Source organism: Mauremys mutica, chromosome 2 (genome assembly GCF_020497125.1).
Source record: "Mauremys mutica isolate MM-2020 ecotype Southern chromosome 2, ASM2049712v1, whole genome shotgun sequence".
NCBI classification, from domain to species: Eukaryota; Metazoa; Chordata; order Testudines; family Geoemydidae; genus Mauremys; species Mauremys mutica.
The window spans coordinates 103049935-103073934 of record NC_059073.1 but is presented as its reverse complement, the minus strand read 5'-3'; the positions used below and the strand labels follow the sequence as shown (position 1 = coordinate 103073934).

The 24000-nt window shown below is 38.9% G+C and overlaps 1 protein-coding gene and 1 long non-coding RNA gene across 6 annotated transcripts in view; one reads left to right on the top strand and one right to left on the bottom strand.

Moving 5' to 3' along the window:
- Positions 1-12682, top strand: part of LOC123364756 — a 125149-nt gene extending 112467 nt beyond the window's left edge. For all 5 annotated transcript variants that reach the window (XR_006577258.1, XR_006577259.1, XR_006577256.1 and 2 more), the window contains 2 exons: positions 983-1034; positions 11386-12682. This is a non-coding gene — a long non-coding RNA (uncharacterized LOC123364756). The remainder of the gene's footprint in view (positions 1-982; positions 1035-11385) is intronic.
- Positions 1-24000, bottom strand: part of TSHZ1 (teashirt zinc finger homeobox 1) — a 54364-nt gene that overhangs the window by 21038 nt on the left and 9326 nt on the right. The window lies entirely within an intron of this gene.

The following is a 24000-nucleotide window of genomic DNA, read 5'->3' as shown; positions in this document are numbered from 1 at the left end:
ATGCATTATTTTAACTTCTACTATTACCCCTTATTCACAAGTTTACTTTTCATTTATTGGATCCGATATACTGCTTTTTGGTTTTGTTTTGGGGGAAGAGGGTGGTTAGCTTTCTTGGGGGCCTGCACTCTTCTAGCCACAAAAAGGCAGCACAGCGAAACGGCAAAGTTAAGTGAAAACAGCAATGAACACCAGATTGCTTTGTTTTGTTTGAAGAACAGGAAAACAGAATAGCATTGAAGACACTTATAACAACCATGCTCGCAAATAACACAATCGATAGTTCGTGGCTTTTTAGAAATCAGTTTCAGATAACTTGTCTCCTAATACTGCATATGCAGAGCTTTCATCTGTTTGAGATCTGGCCTTTAATTGCTTCAAATTAACATTGAAATGCTATAATGTTACCAAAAATGTCTTGGCTATCATGTCATGTATTCTATTTCATTTTAAACACTGGTATACATTAATGACAAAATATTCTTCGATAACAGCAAAAATAATCCTGGAAATTAATTTAGTTTAAGAAGGTCTCATTTCCCCACTGATTATGTAGTCAGTGCTCAGTTAGGCAGGTGAAAGGTTTTGAATCAAACCAGAGTAATATTTGCTTGAGCTGTAAGAAATTCATGCATGCACTTTCCAGAAACAGTATCTTTTTTTTGTCAGACATAGTGCATGTGTCTGTCTGCACAAAAGGGCTGTTTTTAGGAATAAGCCTGAATTCCAAAGAGGTTTGAATGTGGGGTTCCTGTTCAGTCCCCTCTCTAGTTATTACTGACTTTCCTGCTAATAAGAAGGATTATTCACACTATAATAAAACATTAATTAGAAAAAGGGCTCCTGAAGATAGCGTGGACCACATCTTGTCATGAACCCATTCATGGTCATATAACATCCCTATAGCAATTGCTTATATGGAAAAATAATATCAAGAAAGTATTTAATGTGCTGTCATCTGATATTTCCTGTGATTTAACAGGATGGAAATAAGGAGAAGACCATGTGACCAACCAGCCATTCACAGACCAACAGTAAGTTTTCTACAGACCACCAAAACTAATGAAGGAGAAAAATTATAGTATCAGCAAGGATCTATATACGGTATGAGAAAAGCTAAATACACTGGGTCAAATCTTTTTCTCGGTTACATTAGTGCAATCTTCTGGATTGCACTAGGTTGCACCAGTGTAACAGAGAATAGAATTTGGCCTTTAATATGCATCACTTTTCTTTATCCCATCAATTGTTTCACTTAAAGAGGCTCAAGAGTAGACTACACAGGACTAAATTCTGCTCTTAATCTAAATTTACACTAGCTTAACTACAATGGTTTAATAGAGTTATTCCAGATAAACACAAGCCTCATGGACAGCAGAACTAACAATGTAGTAGAAATCCCACAGTGACATTTGAGGAAAAGCTTTCATCGGAAGTCCCAATTCTCAGATGCTTGAAACTTTCTGGAAAAAAAATGCATTTCCTTCTTCCAAAATAATGTTTAGGTTTGGGTGAAATTCCTTCAGCCAATCTGAATTTTTTCCAACTTGGGACGATAGGGGACATGAGGGAATGGACAGAAAAGGTGTTTTCTGTTGCTTTTTGCATGTGCTTGGATGGCTCAAACTGTTTCATTTTAAAAATTCAATCTCAGAATGCAGGTATTGGCAATTTAAGAAAAGAACTGTTTGAAAAGTTAAAAATAAATGAGAAAAGCCCACTAGGTATGTATGGTACATTATTTTCCTTACGAATGAGGACCTGATCCAAAGCACACTAAAGTCAATAGAACTCTTTCCATTAACATCAATGTGCATTGCATCAGGCCCTCAATCCTATGGTCCAGGCACATAATCCTTGTTAATTTGCACTAATGGCTGGGTGATTCACTGCAGATTACTAAAATTTGCAAATACACCAGTAATCATGAATTTTTTTTTTTAAAAATCAAGGATACAGTATCACAAAATCTATTGGTTCATTTATTTTGACAGGCATAGGTTGATTACTTATGCTGTTGCTCTACAGTATGCTTTGTAGAAATCTTAGGGACTGATTTTGTGATATGATGAGTACTCCTGCAAAATACTGCATGCCCTCAATGGCACTGAGGCTAAGTCACTGGGAGCTGAGGCCACACAGCACCTCCTAGAATATGCTGGGCAAATCTCAGAAGCAGGCTCTGATCACTAAGGGTACGCCTACACTACCCGCCGGATCGGCGGGTAGTGATCAATCTATTGGGAATCAATTTATCGCATCTAGTGTAGACGCAATAAAATCGATCCCCGATCACTCTGCCGACAACTCCAGAACTCCACCGCGATGAGAGGCGGAAGCGGAGTTGACGGGGGAGCAGCAGCAGTCGACTCGCCGCCATCCTCACGGCCAGGTAAATCGACCTAAGATATGCCGACTTCAGCTACGCTATTCGCGTACCTAGCCTAAGTCACCCTGCTGTTAAATCTTTGCTAAAATCTGAAGTGAGGCCTCCAGGTTTTTGGTGAAAGTTATCAGGTTTGTGCATTGGCAAAACAAGAATTTGTGAGGCTCTATAGCATTTCAATTAATGTGTGCATTTATTTAAATGGGGAACTCCATACACATGTGGAGAACACTGAAATAAACACACAACACACATCTACAGTGTATAATCATCTGAATCAATGTGCAATCACAGGTTTTTTTCTAATGTTAATAACAATGCTTAGCTCATACTGAAAACAAGTTAAGTTAACTGCCAAAAACTATGTTAACGCAATGTTGTTATTATTTTTTAGATATACTTAGAGAAAATACTATACATGGACATGAAAGCTTATTTGCAGCGGTTGTGGAAAGAATCTCTGAATTTCCATATTTTTGTTCATGTCGAATCTAAATCATAACACTGCATTAACAAACTTTCTTGGGTTTATATATTAGAAACAACAAACAACAAAGCATGCAGCTATAAAAGATATCCACACACCTGTGATGTACAGGGGAATCTGAGACAAAAGGCCAGGTACCTCTAATAACTGGAAAACCTTGGGTATCTAGTAAAACCCAGTTCTTGACTCTAAGTGCAATACTAATAATCATTTTATTTGGCAACACTAGTTTATTTTTTCTTGTATGATAATAGAATGCAACTGTAATTAGCATGCTCCTTTTTGTTTACTTCTTTCTTTGTGTGCCAGTATCAAAACCGTCTGCAAAGAACTGGGGAAATTACCGGTTAGTTACTGCTATTCACCAATTTATTGAAATTCCTTTTTAGGGGGTCAGCAAACATGTGGACATGGGTGAGCCAATGGATATAGTGTACTTGGACTTTCAGAAAGCCTTTGACAAGGTTGCTCACCAAAGACTGTTAAGCAAAGTAAGCAGTGAGGGATAAGAAGGAAGATCCTCTCATGGATCAGAAACTGATTAAAAGATAGGAAACAAAGGGTAGGAATAAACTGTCAGTTTTCACAGTCGAAAGAGTTAAATAGTGGAGTGCCCAAAAGATCTCTACTGAGACCCGGGCATAAATAATCTGGAACAAGTGGCAAACAGTGAGGTGACAAAGTTTGTAGACAATACTAAATTACTCATGATAGTTAAGTCCAAAGCTGACTGCAAAGAGTTACAAAGGGGTCTCACAAAACTGGGTGACTGGGCAAGAAAATGGCAGATGAAATTCAATGTTGATAAATGCAAAGTAATGCACATGGGAAAACATAATCCCAACTGTACATACGAAATGATGGGGTTTAAATTAGCTATTACTACTCAAGAAAGATCTTGGAGTCATCATAGATAGTTCTCTGGAAACATCTGCTCAATGTTCAGCGGCAGTCAAAAAAGAAAATATCATAATGCCACTATATAAATCCATAATACGCCCACACATTGAATACTGCATGCAGTTCTTGTCGCCCCATCGCAAAAAAGATTAGAATTGGAAAAAGTATAGAGAGGGATAACAAAAACGATTAGGGGTATGGAACAGCTTCCGTATGAGGAGAGATTAAAAAGACTGGGTCCGTTCATCTTGGAAAAGAGATGACTAACGGAGGGATATGGTAGAGGTCAATAAAACCATGAATGGTGTGGAGATAGTGAATAAGAAATTGTTATTTACCTCTTCACATAACACATGTACTTGGGATCTCCCAATTAAATTAATAGGCAGCAGGTTTTAAACAAACATAGGGGATGCTGTGAAGGCCAAAAGTATAACTAGGTTAAAAAAACAATTAGTTAAGTTCATGGAGGATATGTCCATCAATAGCTATTAGCCAAGATGGTCAGGAATGCAACCCCATGCTCTGGGTGTCCCTAAGCCTCTGAATGCCAGACGCTGGGACTGGATGACAAGGGATGGCTCACTCGATAAATTGCCCTGTTCTATTCATTCTCTCTGAAGCACCTGGTACCGGACACTATTGGAAGACAAGATACTGGGCTAGGTGGACCATTGTTCTGATCCAGTATGGCTGTTCTTATGTTCTGTTTGAATCAATACAAGGAGAACCTTCCTTATGTGTCATACAAAAGTGATGTATTTTTATTATAAATCATTGAAAACATCCCACCAGCTCCTGCAAAGGACACCAACATCCCAGGCACCTTGTTTTTCCAAAGGAGATACTGTCTCGTACTATTAATCTTCATTTTCAAAGAGATGCTGAGAGACACAAGCATTTGGGACATCCCATTACAGCCCTAATCTGGGCAGGGAGAGGACTGGAGTCAAGAATTGTATTTGTTTTTACCTGTTCAAATAATACACCCCCTACTTTCAAACAAGGAATATTTCTCTGTATTTCTGTGCTCAGTAATATAAAATTAATATATATTAGTAAAATAAGTTTATGAGGGCTTCCTTGGCTCTCTCTTTATGGTATTATAACATGCTCATCTATTGTTCAGGCAATCCCAAGATTTTACTATCATCCATCCTCTTCATTAGAGATAGGCAGGGGAGTCTTCATAAATATATATTTAATTTTTCAGTTACATAATTAAGGATTTTCTCCCAAGACAGACATTTAAAATATGAAGGATATCCTCTGCCAGGTTTCACGGTACAGCAAGTCAAATCTGGGGCCTAACATACTTGGCAATATCATATTAAAAACAGTAATGTACTCAGCACTGTGTGCACGAAAGGGGGTCCTGCTGTTCTAACGGAGCAAGGACCATGCCTTGAGGTGTCCCCCAAATGTCTTGATTGTTGATGCTACACCATAAGGAGAATTAAGAAACCATACATTATACCGCAATACCACAGACTCAAACTTGGAATAAATTCCCCTTTCTCTAGCTGAAACATTTTTGAGCAGGACTTTAGCACTCCATTATTGTGAATGTTTTTTGGCCCAAGGCAAAAAATATTGACAAAGTTCCACCTCCAAGACAGTTATTGTCTCTGTATACTTGATAGCAGCCTTCAGAAGTTCACCTGCTAGTATTAAATCCTTGGTCTGGGTGAGAGAAGTAAAAATGTGCTAGCATTCCAAGCTATTTTACTATAGCAGCAGCTCCTGCAGCAAATCAAATTGTTCTTTCAATTAAACCAGTTCAGTGCCTTAGAGAAGAAAGATCTTGCCTTTCCTCTCTCCAAAAAACTACAGTTTATACCCAGTCTGAAGTTTTTACTAGCACTGAGAGATAAGGGCTTTGACATTCTTATTCCAGCGGTCAATAATCCACATCACAAAATTAAAACTACTTCAGGACATTTGAGTACAACTGACAATGTTCACTAGAAATGTGCTGTCAAGTAGTCTAGGCCTCCATTGTCTTCAAGGTGTCAGGTACTCAGTTTGAACCTGCCCTCTGAAAGTCTGTCTGTAGTGCACATCAGCTGATTTTCCAAGAAACTGGAATCATGTGGTACAGTAAGCAGGATCAAGCCATGTATCAGGATAATGTCCTAGATTTAGGAAGGTCAGAAAGAACACTTCAAGGTGTGCTAAGCTGTCCTCATATCAAGTGGTGATGCAAATAAAAATGGAAGCTTTGTATCCTTCCAGGGGACAGGGAGGGAAAACGGCTATAGGGAAAGCAAATGTCCTCTTGGTTATTATAGTGTTTGACTTCAAAACTAATTTATCGAATTTTGATTAATGTGAAAGAACCCTTATGGTCCTACGACCCACACATTACGCTCTCCATACCTACTCCAAGTGCCAACCCCACTCACCTCACACACAGAGCTTTGTTTATATGTGGGACCCAATATCAGAACAGAAATTCCTCTGACTGTATTATTTTAACCATATTTTCAGCTGGTTAATTGGATGTTACTATAACAAGGAGGACCTTTGATAACAGAACATACAATTTTCATTGTACAATATACGGGGCTTAAAGAGCTAGGTGGAAGTTTCCCTTTAAATGAGGCAGCCACGGCTACACTAGAATGGAAACCAAATGACCCCTAGTGGGTAATCTATCCAGGTTAGAGACGAGGTTATTGAGGGGGCACTACAGAGAGGCTTGCATTCTGCAAGTAAAGTAAAGAATGTCAGAGACCAGAATTTCACACCTTTAACTTCAGAGACAACAGAGTGTTTCCCTGATGATGTTTAAAAGAAAACTATTCAATACCACAGCACCAAAACAACAGTTTGGTCTGAAAAGAAGTTTAAAAACCCAGACCGCATGCAAACGTATCATGTAGTAAGACTCATAAGATAGCTTAACATCAGAATTGCAATAGCTGGGATTGCAATGGTCCAGATTCTGCAAGTTGTAGAGCTCCATAAACTCTCCCTGGGTTTGATGGGAGTTTAGAGAATTCAGCAACTCATAGGATCAGATCCTGTGTTGGCACAGAAAGGAATCTGAAACAAGCTATCCAGATTTAAAACTCTTATGGGTTTTTAAATGATCCCTTTCTTGTTTCAGATCTTTCTTAGCAGAAAAAATTAGACAGCATATTATCTTATCCCTAATTTCTCTGTGAAAGGTTTTTGCTGCTCCATTTTTATGGGCTATGTTTCTGAAAATGCAAACGTTGGATCTCTCTCCATCTCTCCTCAATCCTCACTCCCCCCCGTCAACACGCTCCTCTGCCCCAAAGGCAGAAGAGTAAATCCAGCTTCTCTTCACCGATTATGGGCCTGGTTTTAATTTGTGCAATAGTCCTTTTGATAACAATGCCTAGTTAAAACATCCATTAAAAAGTCTATAGCAGTCATTTAATGGGGGGGAAATCTAATAGGGTTCCATTGGAATTCCTCCATTAACTTTTAACAGAATTCTTTCTTCTAGTCAGTGTTGTAAAACAGGGATATTTCATAAATGTAAGACTGGGCTCATTCTCCACGAGGTGACAGTTAGGTCAGTGGGCCCAATCTTTTTAGGCAACTATGACAGTTTACCAAAGTAACATCTCAGCTCTAACAACCAGTGTCACCATCACTTATTTAATTGGAGCATGCCCCACACCAGTCACCAGACTCCCAATCACAAACTACCCTAAAGCACAGTGAAGTAGCACAAGTTCCACAGCAGCTCAGAGTGCTAATCACACAGTCGGAGGCGGGTAGGGCACTAGCGCTCAGACACTAGTTACTAAAGAGACTATTTATCATTAGGCACAATATCCAAAAGTACAGGACTAGTACACATGCCAGTCTTTGGGATTAGGAATTACTGCGCACTTGTGTAGTGTTCTTTCATGAGAGGATCTCAAGGCACTTTACACAGGAAGGCCAGTATCGTTATTCTTATTTTACAAATGCAAAACCGACGCCCAGAGAGGTGAAGTGACTTACCCACTGTGGGTCAATGGCAGAGCTAGGAATAGAAACAGGCCTACTGACTCCCAATCACGTGCTCTAGCCACTAACATTAAAGTTTCCAACAAGATGCTGAAGTCAGTGGGGACTGAGAATGCTCCTTCCAGGAATGGGCTCAAAGTAAGGGAACTTACTGATTCTTGGGAGAAACCTTAGTGGTGGAAGTGAAGCTTAACTCTCTAGCATGACAGACCTCCTCAAATCATACAGTCATGAGTGACAGGGGCATGCAGAAAACGAGCACAGATTTTCACAGGAGGTTCCAGGTTGTGCATATGAATAGTTCAGACCCGCAAACTCCATTGCCATCCTCCAATCCACACATCCACGGAAAGTGAGGGGGAAATATTTTAAAAGGTTACTGCAATTATATTTTTAAATTAAGTATTTCATTCATCACTAAGGAGTTCAAATATCCTGTAAATCCAATTTTGCTTGTGCTTAAACCAGTTTTACACTGATTACAATGGAGTTACTCCAGGGTTACACTGAGAAAGGAATTAGACTTGGACAGCTGATCCTCTTTTAAGGGGGGTGGGGAGAGGAGGGCTTTTTTTCTCTCTCTTTCCACTCAAACCAAGTTTCAGGGGGAAAAACAGAATTCAAAACGCCATAAAACACCCCAACGTGCATGTGGTTGTATATACACCTTTCTCAAGGGCTAGAATTATTTAGCTTTTGGCCTTGTGCTTCACAATGCACTGAACTAAGAAGATGTTTTACTACCACCTCACACTGTATGCTTTTACTCCCATTTTCTTTCATTATGTCCTAAAATATGTCCTAAAAGCACAGAAAAAGAGTTGGAAATAGATGAAAGAATAGTAATGCAGGGAATCAGAGAGACAGCAAGGGGGAAAATATTAAGCAAGTAGTTAAAAGGATGAAATAGTAATAAATAGGGATCTTAATTCTCATCTCACCCCAGTGTATATTAGGCTAACTCTCCCAAGGACGCTGCAGTTACACAAGTGAAAGTGAGAAGAGCGGCTGAGGCAGGAAGCAGGGGTATCTCACCAGAACGTACCATAGACATAAGCTCTCTACATTTAAATAAGGTGACACTTTTACCAGCAAAACTGATTTAACTGCAACCTGAAACCATGCATTTGGTGAACCCCTTTTCCACACTATTTCAAGCAATGCACAAGAGACCAATCTCCAGAAAATAACAGTACCATCTTTTTGTAAAAAAGAAAGTTCTAAGTCTGAGTAGGGACTGCTCTGACAGAGATAACTTGTAAAATAAGGAAAAAACAGAAAAAATGCAAGAAAACTATATTTGATCTTAACTTTTATGTCTTATGTTGACATTTTTGGCACTATGACTGTTACCTCATGCATTTCCCACCATACAGCTGCCCTTCTCCCAATACTTTACTGACCTTTGATTGTCAGTTGCTGCAGGCCCTTCCCACTGCCCTGTGATCTTACACTCACACCTTCCAATTTGCTTGCACTATTCACAAGCATCCCAGAATGCATTGTGTGCTCGTGGTCAAGCAAACATGGAGCCCTCAAGGCAGCAAATCACTGGAGTAGCAGGGTTGGTAATTAATGATAAAGGGAAGGAGATGTGGGAGTCTGATCTAAAGAAAACCTGGACATCTTGTTCATAGGAGAAAAAGATGAGAGCTCTTTGGAACAATTTTCTTTGGAAAGGGGGTCTCAGGTATAGATGACTCTCCTACCCCTTAATGGACTCTTATTATAGAATGAAGATGACAACTGGTGGGGGAAAGGTCATTTGTCTGGACCTTAATTTCTTCTCTAAACCAATAATCACCTGAACCAATTCATTGTTGCCTAACCCATTGGGAATGTGGGGCAAAATACAACTCTGGTGCTGCCCCATATCACGTCACCATCAATGAGCAAGGTTTTGGTGGAAAAGTGTCATTTCAAAGTTCTTCCACTGTATTCTCTATTGTGCAGAAGCTGCACTGAAGCTCAGTAGTAAAGGAGTTCAAAAGAATTTGGTTCAGTTCACAGAGATAGGAGGGGCTGAGGTTCAGCACCTTTCTAATATTTTCCCATATCTAAGCAAATCTACGTTGGATTTGACAGCTCAGTAAACTGACAGACCTTTGGTGAGGAACACATAAGCTACATACAGTACATGCAACAAGGAAGCGATGGAAGGATAGTAGTGTGCTGACCGGAAAGGGCAGGCGGAATATATTTTTGCTGGAGTTTCTTCAAAACTGCAAGGCTACAGCCACCTACACATCCATACAAAAAGAGGTGGGGGGTGAAATGATCACATTCCTATCCTCAGACCTGGGGATCCTTTATGGGAGAGTGTGTAAATAAGAGATTATAAATTCTCTTTGAGATATCAGATGTTATAGGGTCTGCCTTTCCGTGTTGCATTTGTATATGCTAATATTTTATATCCAAGCAGTGTTTTCTTGTGGGACAGGAGTGCAGAGCAAGAGGCATACCTGGCAAGATGTGTTTGATCAGAGTACCAGTCACGTCAGAAATATGGGACTGGCAGCAGGACTCTCCAACTGTAAACTGAACAGCATCTGGGGAAAGGAACTGTATTGCCACCACAACCTGGCAGAAGTTGGGAACCTCCTAAAAGAAGATTCCACTGAATTATGCAGCAGAGGAGAAGAAAAAAGACTGATGATAAGGGTTTCCCACTATCCTTAATACAAAATAGGAAAGATGTCACTTTTATCTTATCACCCAACAAAAATTCTAACCCTGTCTACACAATCCTTGATGGAGCAACTTGCAAGTTCACAGTGATGAAGCACTTCTCAAACATGTTACTAGTTATAAACTAAATTCTGGCTCAAATGTTGTATGCTGAATTTACAAATGCATGATCTTTACAGAGGGAGAAAAACAAAGTAGTGTATCATGGGTCATCAGTGGTAATGTAAATTAGCTGAGAGTGAAAGCGTGAACATAATAACATAAGAACGGCCATACTGGGTCAGACCAAAGGTCTATCTAGCCCAGTATCCTGTCTACCAACAGTGGCCAATGCCAGGTACTCAGTACAGTCTAGTGAGTGGATAGAGTACTGGACTGGGAGTCAGGACCTTGGCTATATTCCTGACCTGATGGGTAACTTCTCCTCTCTTGTGCCTCTCCTTCCACTCCTACCATGTATCTGACATCTCTATATAGATTGTAATCTTGTGTGTTTGTGCAGCACTTTGCACATGGGGGCGGTGATCTTGGTTTGTGGCCTCTAGGCACCAAAGTATTTGTTATACAAATGCAAACAACAACAAAAATAATAACGTAAATATAAAAATCCAAAGTATGCAAGAAAATTTTTTTAGAAACCCAGCCACTGACAGATGGCAATTACAAGAGTAAGATGTTCACCTGATTCGATATCCTTAACTTAGCAAGCTACACACAGAATTTAAAAAAAATAAAAAAAAAGATGCCAAAGTGCATTTTGGGATGAATGCATCATGTTGATAAAACCAGTCCTACCACTCCTGTCAACCTCATTCTCATCATTTGGTCATGTGACTTTGTTCTCCAGAGTCTGGACAGTGCAGTTGGTTAAGAGTGTGGGAGTCTCTTCAGTTGTAAGACAAACTTGTGATATCTATTTATGCTTTTGCCTTAGGAATGTATCGACAAAGGAAGCACACAGCACCAAAAGCCTCAGAAAAACAGATAAACCTCTGCAAATTGACTGGAAAATCCTACCCGTTTTACAGAACACATCACTGCCCTGAAAATCTACAGGCCACACAGCTGCAAACAGGAGCACCAAGGTCCACTAAACTATCATAATAACAGAAACACCTGTGCTAATTACTTCCCTGACACAAGTTAAGTGCACAGTAATCAGGCGACAAAGTGTTAACATTCACTGAATTGCCATGTAATTGCCATTGCATCCAATGGAGTTACCACATACGGTAAGTATGTCATTGTTACTGTTACTATGCAGTAACTATCAAATCACTGTGTGTCATCACCGTAAAATTAGGTTGATCCACTATGCAAACTCACAATGTGCAATAACTCGCAAAATACCTTGCTCAGTTCAACCTCGTGCTGGGTTGGTCAAGTCCTTTGTGTACCGAGATATACTAAAGCTAAAGGGCTAGGTACTTTAGCTTAGAACCTCTCAAGGAACCAGATTCTGCCACCTTTCCTCACAGTGAGTAGCACCTTACTCCAGGAATAGTTCCATTGCAATCAGGATACTACCTGAGATGAGCAAAGGTAGTGGAACCTGTCCCAAGCGGTCCATTTTCATCTTATATTGCCTCTACAGCCTACATGAACATATCATCCCCTCCACATCTGTAGTAATTATTATTTTAAAATAAGAAAGAGTAGAAAACCCTATCCCAAGCTGAGTTCTTATACCTTGGAAAGGGAGGAGAGCCAGAGTCCACTAGGGACCACAACATTGCCAATCTATGTTAGTAGGAATACTACAGTGCAGGGAGGGGTGATTAGATACCTAGATATTTGGATTCATATTTCTTTCTGCATTTACATCTAAAAAAAACCCAAAATAAATTATACTGATATAAATTTAGGAGCATACATAAATCATTGAAGCAACTCAAGCGAAAGAGTAAAGCTGCAAGTGTAGTTCTCAACCTGGGAACCTCCTACACACTACACCAAACTCATTAGCAACTGCTAACAAGCCACCTAGTGTAAGCTCCGTGATAAGTGAAAACATGATGGTGAGGATGTGTGATGACTGTTTTCATACCCTCGATACATTCATCACAAGGTACTTTGTGCATATCTTTTTACATTAACACTTGAAAGTTGCTCAAATGCTATTGGAACGGGAGCCCTATAAGTACCTACATAGGTTGAGAGCACCAGGTTGTTTACCATTAGTTTTAGCAACATTTAAACATGTGCACAACCAAACTTACAATAAAAACAGAACCAGAAAAAATTAATAAAGCTGTTGATGGGCGAAGCATGGCAAGAGAAGTCATGTCTGATTGTATCTTCCCAAAGCGTTGAGCAGCATAAGAGTGTTTTCTTAAGATGTGGTAAAATCGTAGTGAAGACAAGGCAGTTGTAGTTTTCACACATGGTCATAGTCAAGGTAAAATTACAACTACCTTGTCGTCACTATGATTTTGCCTTATGTTAGTTACCGTGTGTTTGCTAACACATGGTAAGAACATACCTTTATTCTTAGTGAAGACTAAGAGTCTAGAGACGTAACTAGGGTGATTAACACTTTTCCACTGCAGAACAGCTCTGCAATGGCAGCAGCAGAATTTGACAGAACTCTTTGAAGCATTTTGTTAAAATATCAGGCTTTCACTGTGGATGTATCTGGTACAAAGGGCAGCCCAGGACCAGGAAGCAGATTTCTGACCCATGTTCCAGTTACATTAGGCAGCATATAAGTGGTTAAAAGATTCTACACCTTCTCCTTGAGTTTTTATATGGAATATATCTCTGACAACCTATATTATACTTCTCCATCAACAGCCTGCAGTGTACAAGATTACAATATAGCAGACAGATACTACTTCTGATTAGCTGAAACAAATAGAGTATTTCTGACTACTTTAATATTGCTTTCTTGTATATATAGTGTCTAGACCAGACACGCAATATTGCTAATACAGCCTCCTATCAGCCCTCTTCAAATGCTCTCCAGAAACCTTTGCACCAGTTCCCACCACGTTTCACAAGAAACAATGGTCTATGAGGCCCTGCTGAGAGTTGAGGGACAACTAGTTGCAAGTGATTTCAGTAAAAGTCCAAAGAGAGGGAATGGAAGCTGATTCATGTCCCCATGCCATACCTAGGCCATGACTATATTAGCAAAGATAGGGCCTGCAAATCACCAGCAGTACTGCTCTACAGTGGTGGCAGCAATGGTGGAAGAACAGAATATACAGGTTTCAGAAGATTTTAACTACTGTGTCATCTAACGCTGCTCTGAGTAAAGTGCATGAGTGTTTTCTACACTACAATTTCCACCATTTTTCTACTGGGAATTATGGGCCTCATTTTTGTTGGTGCAAGGAAGGTCCTAAACAGCTACTCCCCTTACAGTCACGATCCATTCCTGGTCTAAACATGCCCAACATTATTTTAAAAAACACAAAACACCTATTCCTTAAAATTCTGAAATACTGAGGAAACAACATCCTGCCGTTAGTAAAAACTAAACTTTAATATAAGCATATGAATATTCCTGAAGGATACTAGCTAGCATGTTGCACACTGGGACCTTTTAAAATATTGCCTTAAAAGATCTAGACTTGTGTTAAATGTGACACTTAAAGCAAACAATGCACCAAATTAGGGGGGAAGGGAGCTTGACAGTCTCTCTTCAATTTTGCATGCATGATAATGTTTTTAACCAGTAAGGTCATACCTGCATGTGATGAGTGACAACTTTTCAGCTTGATTCAAAGCAAACAGCTGCTGGTTTGATTGCCTAGCAACTAAAATTTGATGGATGACCCTTAAGATGGATAACTACCATAAATCACCTCATTCAGACTCTCAGGGAAAAAAATAAAAAACAATGGTTTTCATGACATTTGCTGCACTCTGTAATATGCCATGATAAATTTGGCTACCTTATGGATGCACAGTTGTGGCTGCTGAAATTAGACACTTTTGTTTTGTGCTTTCTGCACTTCTTGGAGGCCCCTCTGTAAGGTGTGTTCATATTAATATACTCCACTGTCAGAAGAAAGCAGCATACCAGAAGCTACTGTCAGTCACCACAAGGCAAAGAGAATCTGTATGGAATCTCTGCATCACCAAACAGCTTTTAATCAGGAAACAGCAGTCTTATATCATAACTATGGCACTGGGCTACGTGTATTAATAATGGTTACAATATATTTAGTGTAATGACTTGACCTCGGTCAACATTATTGATGCTGTGATTAATATGAATTTGATAAACTGCTTCCTGTTTGAAGACATTTCATATGTTTCTCAATGAGGAGAAAAATACTTTTAATGTGTAAGTAAATATACTAGACCTCTATAGAGCCTGATTCTGATCTCAATTACACTGATCTAAATCCAGAAGTCAGTGGAGTTACTCAGGGTTTACATTAGTGTTCCTGAAATCAGAATCTGGACCACAGGCTGACAGAAGTCCTTACATTTATCTGATTAACAGAAAAATACTAGTGATTAAAAATATCTAAACGGCAAACCATATTCTTTCAAGAGAATGCTCCGAGAGAAAGGGAAATTCCCCTTATTGTTCCACATAATGGGATTTCTCTGATTGTTATGTACAGAATACATGTGCATTCAAAAACAGATGTTCATAATTGTTTCCATTGTTGTTGGTTTTTTAAAACTCATGAGCATGACTGTTCATACGAAAGCTCTCTGACTGACTTTGGTTTATGACAGTAAAGCGATCCCTGATTTGGTTTAAAGAAGAAAACAGGGAGGTAGGTGGTGCATTAAGTTAGGGCACTAGTACTTCCCTTCTGGAAATGAAGGCTCAAATGTTAGTCAGGCAATGAGTTCCCAAGTGAAAATGAATTTGGTGAGCTCCACCTTATTCCTAGTAAATGTCAGTCCATGTCACTAATGGTCAAAGATACAATGGGCAATTTCTCATAAGAAGCATACACTGGAATAAGAGGAATGCTGCAGGCTGAGATTGAGATGTATTGGCAGAAATGTGTGGGAGAGGCTTGCACAACACCTGTCTGTGCTATATCTGGAACTAATCAGTGTTGTATGTCACCAACTTCCCTAAGCTTTACCAGTCACTAAATTCACCTGAACATTCTCAGAAGAATTAAAAGCTAATTAGTTTTAATGAAAAATAAAAATCAAACATGAAAAAGGTCATGTTCTAAAGTATGAAATATACTGTAATGAATTCAACAAACCATTGCTGAAGCTATGTAAATAAAAGTATCTCAGCCAAACCACTTCTTCATACATTCTCTTTTCAGAGGATTGAGGGTGGCTTTCTGGAACATATACCCTGGAAGTACAGCTACATTTTCACCTACAAAATCCAAATCTATATTTCCAAACATCACATGAAAGCAGCAAACTAAAATAGCAACTGGTCAAGTGTTCACCCTGAAGTTCTTAAACCTGTAGGAAAGTCCCTTTGCACAATCAGGCCACCAACCATAAACTGGACATATGTCAATATGCAGGAATTTTATATTATACATAGTGAACAATCCCAATCAGGCTGTTGGGATTGCCATATTTCTCAGATGCTCCACCAGGTACCAACCAGCTGGCCATATCTGTAGGACACCTCATGCAGGGAGTGTATACATAATTTAGACTCCACTTGTCTTTCCAAGCATAAACCAATGTAACAGTGTGGCATGCTAGTTATCATGGTTTTTATCTGAAGCTTCCAGAATTTCAGATCATGGCACCCTATAAAAGTACTCTTAAGTGGCAGCATGGCTCAGTCGTGTCAAACAGTGACATGATTGAGAGCAAAGGCAACACAGACATCCAAGAGTCTTGACTGCACTTTCTTTAATGTACCATATATGTTATGTTTAAGCTAGGATTACATATATACATATACCAGTCATACACAATCTCTCTATTTACATCTTTGATGCCTCAGTGAAGGACCTGCTAAGGAGGACAAGAAAGAGTGCTGGCCCTTTAAATCTGAAATGCTTGTTTCCTTTCTGTAAGAAAAGTAAATCATGCTGTAGTGAGTGGAGCTTTGAAAAAGCATCCATCCATTAAAGTTCATGGATCCTCGTTTCCAGATTGTCCCTCCCCTGGCTGTGTCTCAAGTTACAGCCTTGTACAATCCAAGTCTAAATAATATTCACCATGATAAATGATACCATAACTCCGATATCCACAATCAATCTTTGCTTTAAAGATACATCCATCTTCAATAATGTTGATGGGGATTCTGTAAAATGGGAAACGTGACTGTTTTCCCGACCTGCTAACAGTGGGGGAAGGAAGCTCTGAGTGATGGCTGTCAGCCCACATCTGGCTGCAAAAATAAATTAGCCTTATGTAGACAAATGAAAGGACCAGCCCTGACTAGAAAACAGCCATTCCTGAACAATGGCTAATTTATAGGATTCCTTTCTGGAAAGTTCCTGGCTGAGGCTACAGTCTCCTTAGCTATCTCTTTAAATAATATCTGATGCTCTAAATAACTTCAGTGTGGTAGGAACTATGAAAAGTAAGAAGAGGGATGGGGGGGGGACAATCTTTGTACATGCTCACAATCTTTGTACATGCTCAACATGTAAAGTTCAGCCACTAAAAAAAAAAAAACAACTTTTATGTCAGCAAATATATTTTTATACTTTGACATGTTCCTCTGTTTGACAAAACATTATTTTCTGCTTTACCTCTTTTTTCCATCATCTGACTATAGGACAGAGGATTGCAGAAATTAAACAATTCAGGGCAAGTGACACCTGGAGGGGGAAGCTGGGTTTTTTTTTCCTCCTTAAGTACAATCAGCTTTTTCTCTTTTTTTCCCCCTTTTTCAAATACTTTACACAGAGAGAGTATTGAGTCCTAACAAGGTCACTCCCTTTATGCAGGTGTTGTGTGACTCAAACACTAAAATGTAGCGGAGATTTTCTTTTATAAAGCACTTTAATTTCAGCACAAGGAAACGTAAAACAGGTGGAACACGGAAGAAAACTCAGCCTCTCTCACACACATACCACAAATCTCTACCTGTGCACAGTACAGTGGCTACCCTTTTTTCACGACTGAAATACTTTATTACCTTATTCTTTATGTCTTTGACCTTGTCCTGCTGTAGGAAAACCTAGGACTTCTAAATTCTTATACCATACAATCTATAGGGGGAAAAAATAAGTACTTTACAGCAGTCGGGGGAGAAACAGATCAGGGAACATAACTTTGCAGCCCTATCTGTGTTATTTCTGTGCACTATAATGGGCTCTGCATTTGGGTTTCAGAACTCTTTGAGGTAGATTCTGTGGTAGTGGTGATGGTTGGTTGGTGCGGTGGTGAGGGTTAATTCTGTGAAGGTTGAAGGACTTACAGTAATGCTGTGAAGACAGAAACATCACAGGCTTTCCTGGCAAGAGTCTCACAGAGGGTAGGAGGGGACTGCGAAATGAACTCTCTCAGGCTTTGTCGTACGTTTCCCAAGGCCCGGCCTGGCCCCTTTGATAAATGACACATGTCATTCTGTCAGAGGCTGACACTGCAGCTGGGAGGGCTGGTGATGTATGACTCCACTGAAAAGGAAATCAACTTTTTGGCACCAAGTAAGACTGTGCCCTATATAAGGATTTTGTTTCTCAAAAAGTGAAAGATAGACTTAGGATTTTAAAAAAAAGTTGAAAAACAGATTGAACGACAGCTTACACTTAACATAAATTAACTTGGTAATGGTGAAATGTGCTAGCCTGTGATAAATAAAAGCTACATTAGTCAATTATTAATCACACTCCAACTTGTAGCCAAAACCCATGACTTAAATCTGAGGCCTGAGCTGCCTTACAAACAGATAAGACAGTGTTTGATAGATGTCTTGCATAGTGTAATCAGGAAGGAATCAAAGGCTTAGTGGTTTAACCAATCGGGGTGTGTGGAAGGTTCTGGAAACTGAGACTGGGTAAAGTGGATAACTGGATTGAAAGCACCCTTTCACTGGGGATACAGTATATCTTTTGACTGCTTTAAAAAAAAGAGACACAGAGACATATCTGAATTTGGTTTAATCTGTTATATATATATATATATATATATATATATATATATATATATACACACACACACACACACACACAGAGGAATGTCTTGAAACGGTATTTTCCTCCCCCACCTCCTACCACCACTACTGTGTTAAATCATTTAAATCTGATCACTATTAAATGGATTCTTACCGAGACATCAAGTGTTTCAAATATGATCATTTTGCACGGATTACAATTTAAGCATTTTATTTAATCGAATGAACTCACATCGGGCTGCAACACATTCATGCAGATACAAGCTGTACAGAAAAAGCACAAAGCTGCATAAACTAAGCGATTCCTATTCAACCAGGTTCTAAAGACAAAATAAAAGATTTCAGCTTAAAAAATAAAAACCACTGAAATACCAACGATGGATAGGGGGCAGGGATGCCATATTAAACAGATTGCATTAAACATATCTGAAAGGCTGAGCTTACATGTCACCTGGAAAGGATACAGTCCTAGAGTAGATGCTGCTGTTTGTCTGTGCTCTGTATGCAGGACAATATAATGGCCTCTCTTCCAATGCAATTCACCCGCAGGGTGACTTTCATCCCTCGGTGCAGAGGGCCAGCATAAAGTCTATATAGTGCCTAAATCTCACTCCCCGTGTTTACTGGGCCTTCAGCTGACCATCTGCACAGAGGGTAATTTCACACAGGTGTGAATTTCACCCTCTTTCCCCCCCCCCGCCCCTTTGTGCAGAAGGTCCTCACAATACCATTTAAACACTAAGCTGAAGTGGGACTTAAGTGATGCATACAGCCTTGTGTGGACCCTCTGCACAGAGGTAAATTACGCTGACCATGCAGACGAATGCGCGGGTGCAACCCTGTGACCACATGCAGTCACTTGATGGACTGGGCCATCAGACCAGGTCAGTTTCCTGTTAAAGTCAGCTGGACTTTTGCCACTGATTTCAAGAAGAGCAGCATCAGGCACTTAGGCTTCAGTTCAGGAAAGCATGTAAGCACGTGCTTTAATGCTTTCCTGAACTGGTGCTTCAGAAGGACCACTTCTTATCACAGGCAGTAGTATTATTTAGTCATTTGTTTCTCAATCAGAATTTACATATGCCAAACATACGTAACCCCGGAAATCCATTTTACCAGCTCAACCTCTAGACAATTCAAACACAGGGGACAACTGTGGTAAGATACAGGTGACTGTAGCTTATAACTATGACATTAAAAAGATGCACATGCCTAACTAAAGAACATAACAGGTCACAACATCAACCAATACAGACTGTGGCAGGAAATATCTCTCCATGCATGCGTATGATGCAGAGTTCAAATTGTAATTCTTTCCTGCTGTATTATTATTATATTATTTGTAATACAATAACACACAGAGGTCATAATGAGGATCGGGATACTATGGTGCTAGGAGCTGTACCAACGAACTGTAAGAGACAAATACTTAATGTTAATTAAAGGAAGCCGTGTTTCCCTGCTTCATGTGCAGGGTACATAGCCAGTTTGTTTCAGCAAACACAAAGGTGAAGGCAGAAAGGATGTAGCTAATGCTGCCCAAGCACTGACACCACATACTGTAGCCAGAGCTTAAATAACATACATATGCATACATATGCACACCAGTCCAACTTCAGAATTTTATATGCAAAGCAACACGTTTCTATATGTGGTGACATGGAATTGACAGAAGAACCCCGAAGATGTTGATTTCAACTGACTTCAGCCTTTACAAGTAAAATTAAACTCAGTTTACTACAAGTAAAATCTCAGATAAACTCAACCAGTTTAAAAATTACAGCAATTCTCTAAATCACAGAAGCTATCCCTAGCCTCCAATTCAAAGGTGCTACAAAGATGGTTTAATTAGGGAATTTAAAAAACATCATCACAAATTTCAAAGTAAATGAAATGAGCAGGGCATATGAAACTCAAACTTTAGTGACAACCCCTATAGACAGCACAGTTATTTTCTCAACATGTTAAAGTTGGCTATAGGCAGGAGGATGAGGAATAAGGGAAAATGGTGCATTTTAAAACACGCACACACACACACAGAGGCTGGTGTTTTAAACTTTTGCCTTCCTTTTGCTGAAATATAATTTTTTTAAGTCCATAAAAAAATTCAGATAGTGTGCAGAATGTTTATATATTACCAAGGTCTCCCTTTAAAAGGTTTATACTTTTACTTTATGACCTGTCCTTGATTTGACACTTCCGCTCATCAGAAAGGGATTTATAAAATAATCCTGAAGGTGAGGAACAGACATCTGTCAGGGACTGGCTGGGTTTCACTTTGCGAAATTTAAGAAGGGAGAGAAATCCTGTTAAGCTCTTTTTAGTCACCAATAGACATCAAAGGTAATAATTAAAGAAGACAGACGTCATAAAAATAAATTTATGTAGTTCTTTATAATGCACAAGCACTCTAGTGTGTAAAATATCTATTAGGCGAAAAGAAAATACAACATTCCAAATGAGCAAAATCTGTTTTGTTTTCGATTTTTTGCCTACTTGAAAAATATTTTTTTTAAAACACAAGTTTAAACTAAAGTCTTTCAAAACCTTTGCCATCTGTGGGTACATGAACTATGGATGACCCCGAATGATTTGCACTCTGCTCAGAATCCCTTAGAAAGCACGGGAAAAAGTATCATTAAGAATGACTGATGACTGCCAGTCATGGTTGACCTCACCCAAGCTTTGGTCTCTGCCTCAGTAATAAGCTGTCCTTTATTAGCACCAACACTCCATAAAAGGGGTGTGTTTAGTCACAGGATAGTGGCCTTCTAATGCTCATTGCTTCTCCTGGAAAGATTGATTAGTGCTCATTTTTACTGCCTTCACAGTATATACAGTGACAGTACTGCAGAGTGTCAGGGCTTGCAATATTGATGATCAGTACGACTACAAACTAGAGGTTTGGAAAAGGCAGAAAGGGTGGGAAGTTCACTTTTCTTTTTAGTTGAAAAAACAAAAAGAAAACAAAAGACAACAGAACACATGTGCGATTCATATCCTGGCCTAATTAAGCAAATTTTAGGGAAGGAAGGAACATCATCTCCCTGAATAAATACTATTTAAAATGTGAAACTTAAGGGGGAAGGGGTTTTTGTTTGGTTGGTTGGTTGGTTTTTTGCTTTAAGAACTCACGAGCTTATTTGTTTCAGTTATTTGAACATCAAGATGTAAAGGTAACCAAATAGCTGGTGCTCATTTTTACTTCCCATAAACTGATATTTCTGAATGGCTTTTAAGAGCTTTCTGTAAGAAAGAAAAGTCTTTTGTAAACACTGAGTGTGGATGCCCTTGGTTTTCAAGTTATTGAAATACCCCTTTCAGCAAGTGCCACTTTGGGAGGGCAGGGGGAGAAAAAGGCAAAGCGAAGAAAATGTGTCATTTGTATTTCTTCTGCTGCCCAAATTCCCTCCTGCCCTTCTTATAGGGCCTGATTCCGTCCCCACTGAGGTCAAAGAGTTCTTTGCAAATCACTCCAGTGAAAGCAGGATCAGAACCATAAGATGGCAAAGAAAGGGAATGCTGGTTGACAGAGTATTACAAACTATTATGCAAATTTATACAGAAGTCCAATGTTAACAGGATATTTAAAACAGAGCAAGGCCCAGCTCTGCCCCTTACACATCATCAATTGTGTGGAGTAGCAAGAGCAGGTAAGGATTAGTGAGTTTCTCTAGTCTACACTAAGAAATTCTGATTACACAAATTACTTTGCAGAACCATGCCTTGACTTGATTATTTTTTTTAAGTGAAAACAGCCTCAAAAATGTGATACTTTCACCAGGATCTTTATCACACTAATGGCCAGCTCAAAGTTATATTGTGATGGTTTAATATGGAACAACTTGTCCATATGGATGTTTCTGGGAACCAGTCACTTCACATGTTACGGCAAGATGCAGCTGAAAAAAAGGCATGTTTTACTTTTAGTTTTATATAAATGGGAACTGAAGCACAGCAGCCTCAGACCAAAGAGTATTACAACAAGAGTTTACTGCATTAATAATAGGATGCCCTACTGCTGTGACACATTCTGTACTTTGAAATAAATATTAGTCACAATACTTAGGTTTTAAATTCATATATATTTAAGCTGAGCTGTAACAATGACACTTGCAATCCTGATGATTTGCCAATAAGGCATATTAACCATTTTGCAAAGAGCTGTCTCCTGTATTCAGCCTGCTATGCTATCTTAGCAAGTTCTTACTATAAATATTATCAAGTTATCTTTCTTTAAAAAACACACCGTGGATGTTGAAGAGTGGAGGCTCCAAATTCACATTCACAACAGTTTAATTGTTGGTCTAACTTTGGTATCAGCATTTTATCTTCATACCCACAATTTACTTGAATATATATTATTCTTTTTTAATCTTATTTTTTTCTTGTAATATGTGACAAAATTTTCTACAAAGCAATGGCCCTAATTCTGAACCACTGAACCAATGGAAAGACTCCTATTGACTTTCTCGGTCTTTGGATTAGGCTCTAGCTGAGATGTATACATTCTTCTCCAATCCTCTTCTTTCCATGTTTCCTTTTACTTATTATATTTTAAATGAATAGCTTTTTAAAAACTAGTATTTTACCTATACTGATAATATGCAATGTTTGCTTGGAAAAAATAGAAAAATCAGAATTCAAAACTACGACTTGCAAAGAAGAGCAGAAATATAACTACTTCAGATCTAGAAATTCATACACTGCCCAATATTTTAGGTGACCCTGCTGTACAGAGGAAAATGGAGACAATGACAAGCAGCACTGTGACTATTAGCTTAGAGGGATTCTACTTGGCTATATTCCTGCAGCATGCACCGCAATCACAATAATAAAGAAATCCTGTATTCCACCCTAATTCACCGAGAAATAGAAACGCTGAAAATCTAAAATAATTAAGTCAGTTCTAGGTTTTTCAAAATGAAAAGGAAGCCTCTTTTTCATACTAGCTCTGTATTTCAGAAAGATACAATGGACATGGAAGAAAAAATGTCTATCAACTAAAATAAACTGCTTAATGCTGCAGCAGAGTGGTGAACGAACAACAGGAGCAAATCAAGAAATGGGACACTGGGAGAGAGGGGCAAAAAAGAAAAAAAGAAAAAATGGTTAAACAGGCAATTTGGCTAATAGGCCTGCGCCAGGAAATATAAAAAAGAAAGGAATATCAAAGTTATGGTCTGATCCTTTTTTTTTTTTTTTTTTAAATCTTGCTCTGTATTGAATCTATAATCAGTGAAGTGGAGCTCAGTGTAAGCTGTTAGTTAACAAGTATATTAAGCTAGGGATTCAACTCAAGCACTGTATTCCCACAATGAATAGGATTTCCAAGCAGGTGTTTTACTGGTGAAGCCACACAAACCCAGGATTGAACTCAGAAATTGACTAGGGCTAGCATTCCTCATGTAAAGCTGCCTCTGTGTATCAAAGTATGATAACCAGAGATAACTTCCATTCTTGATTAATTTTAAATTTTTAATACAAAATTAACAATACACTTAATCAACAAGGCGGAAATGA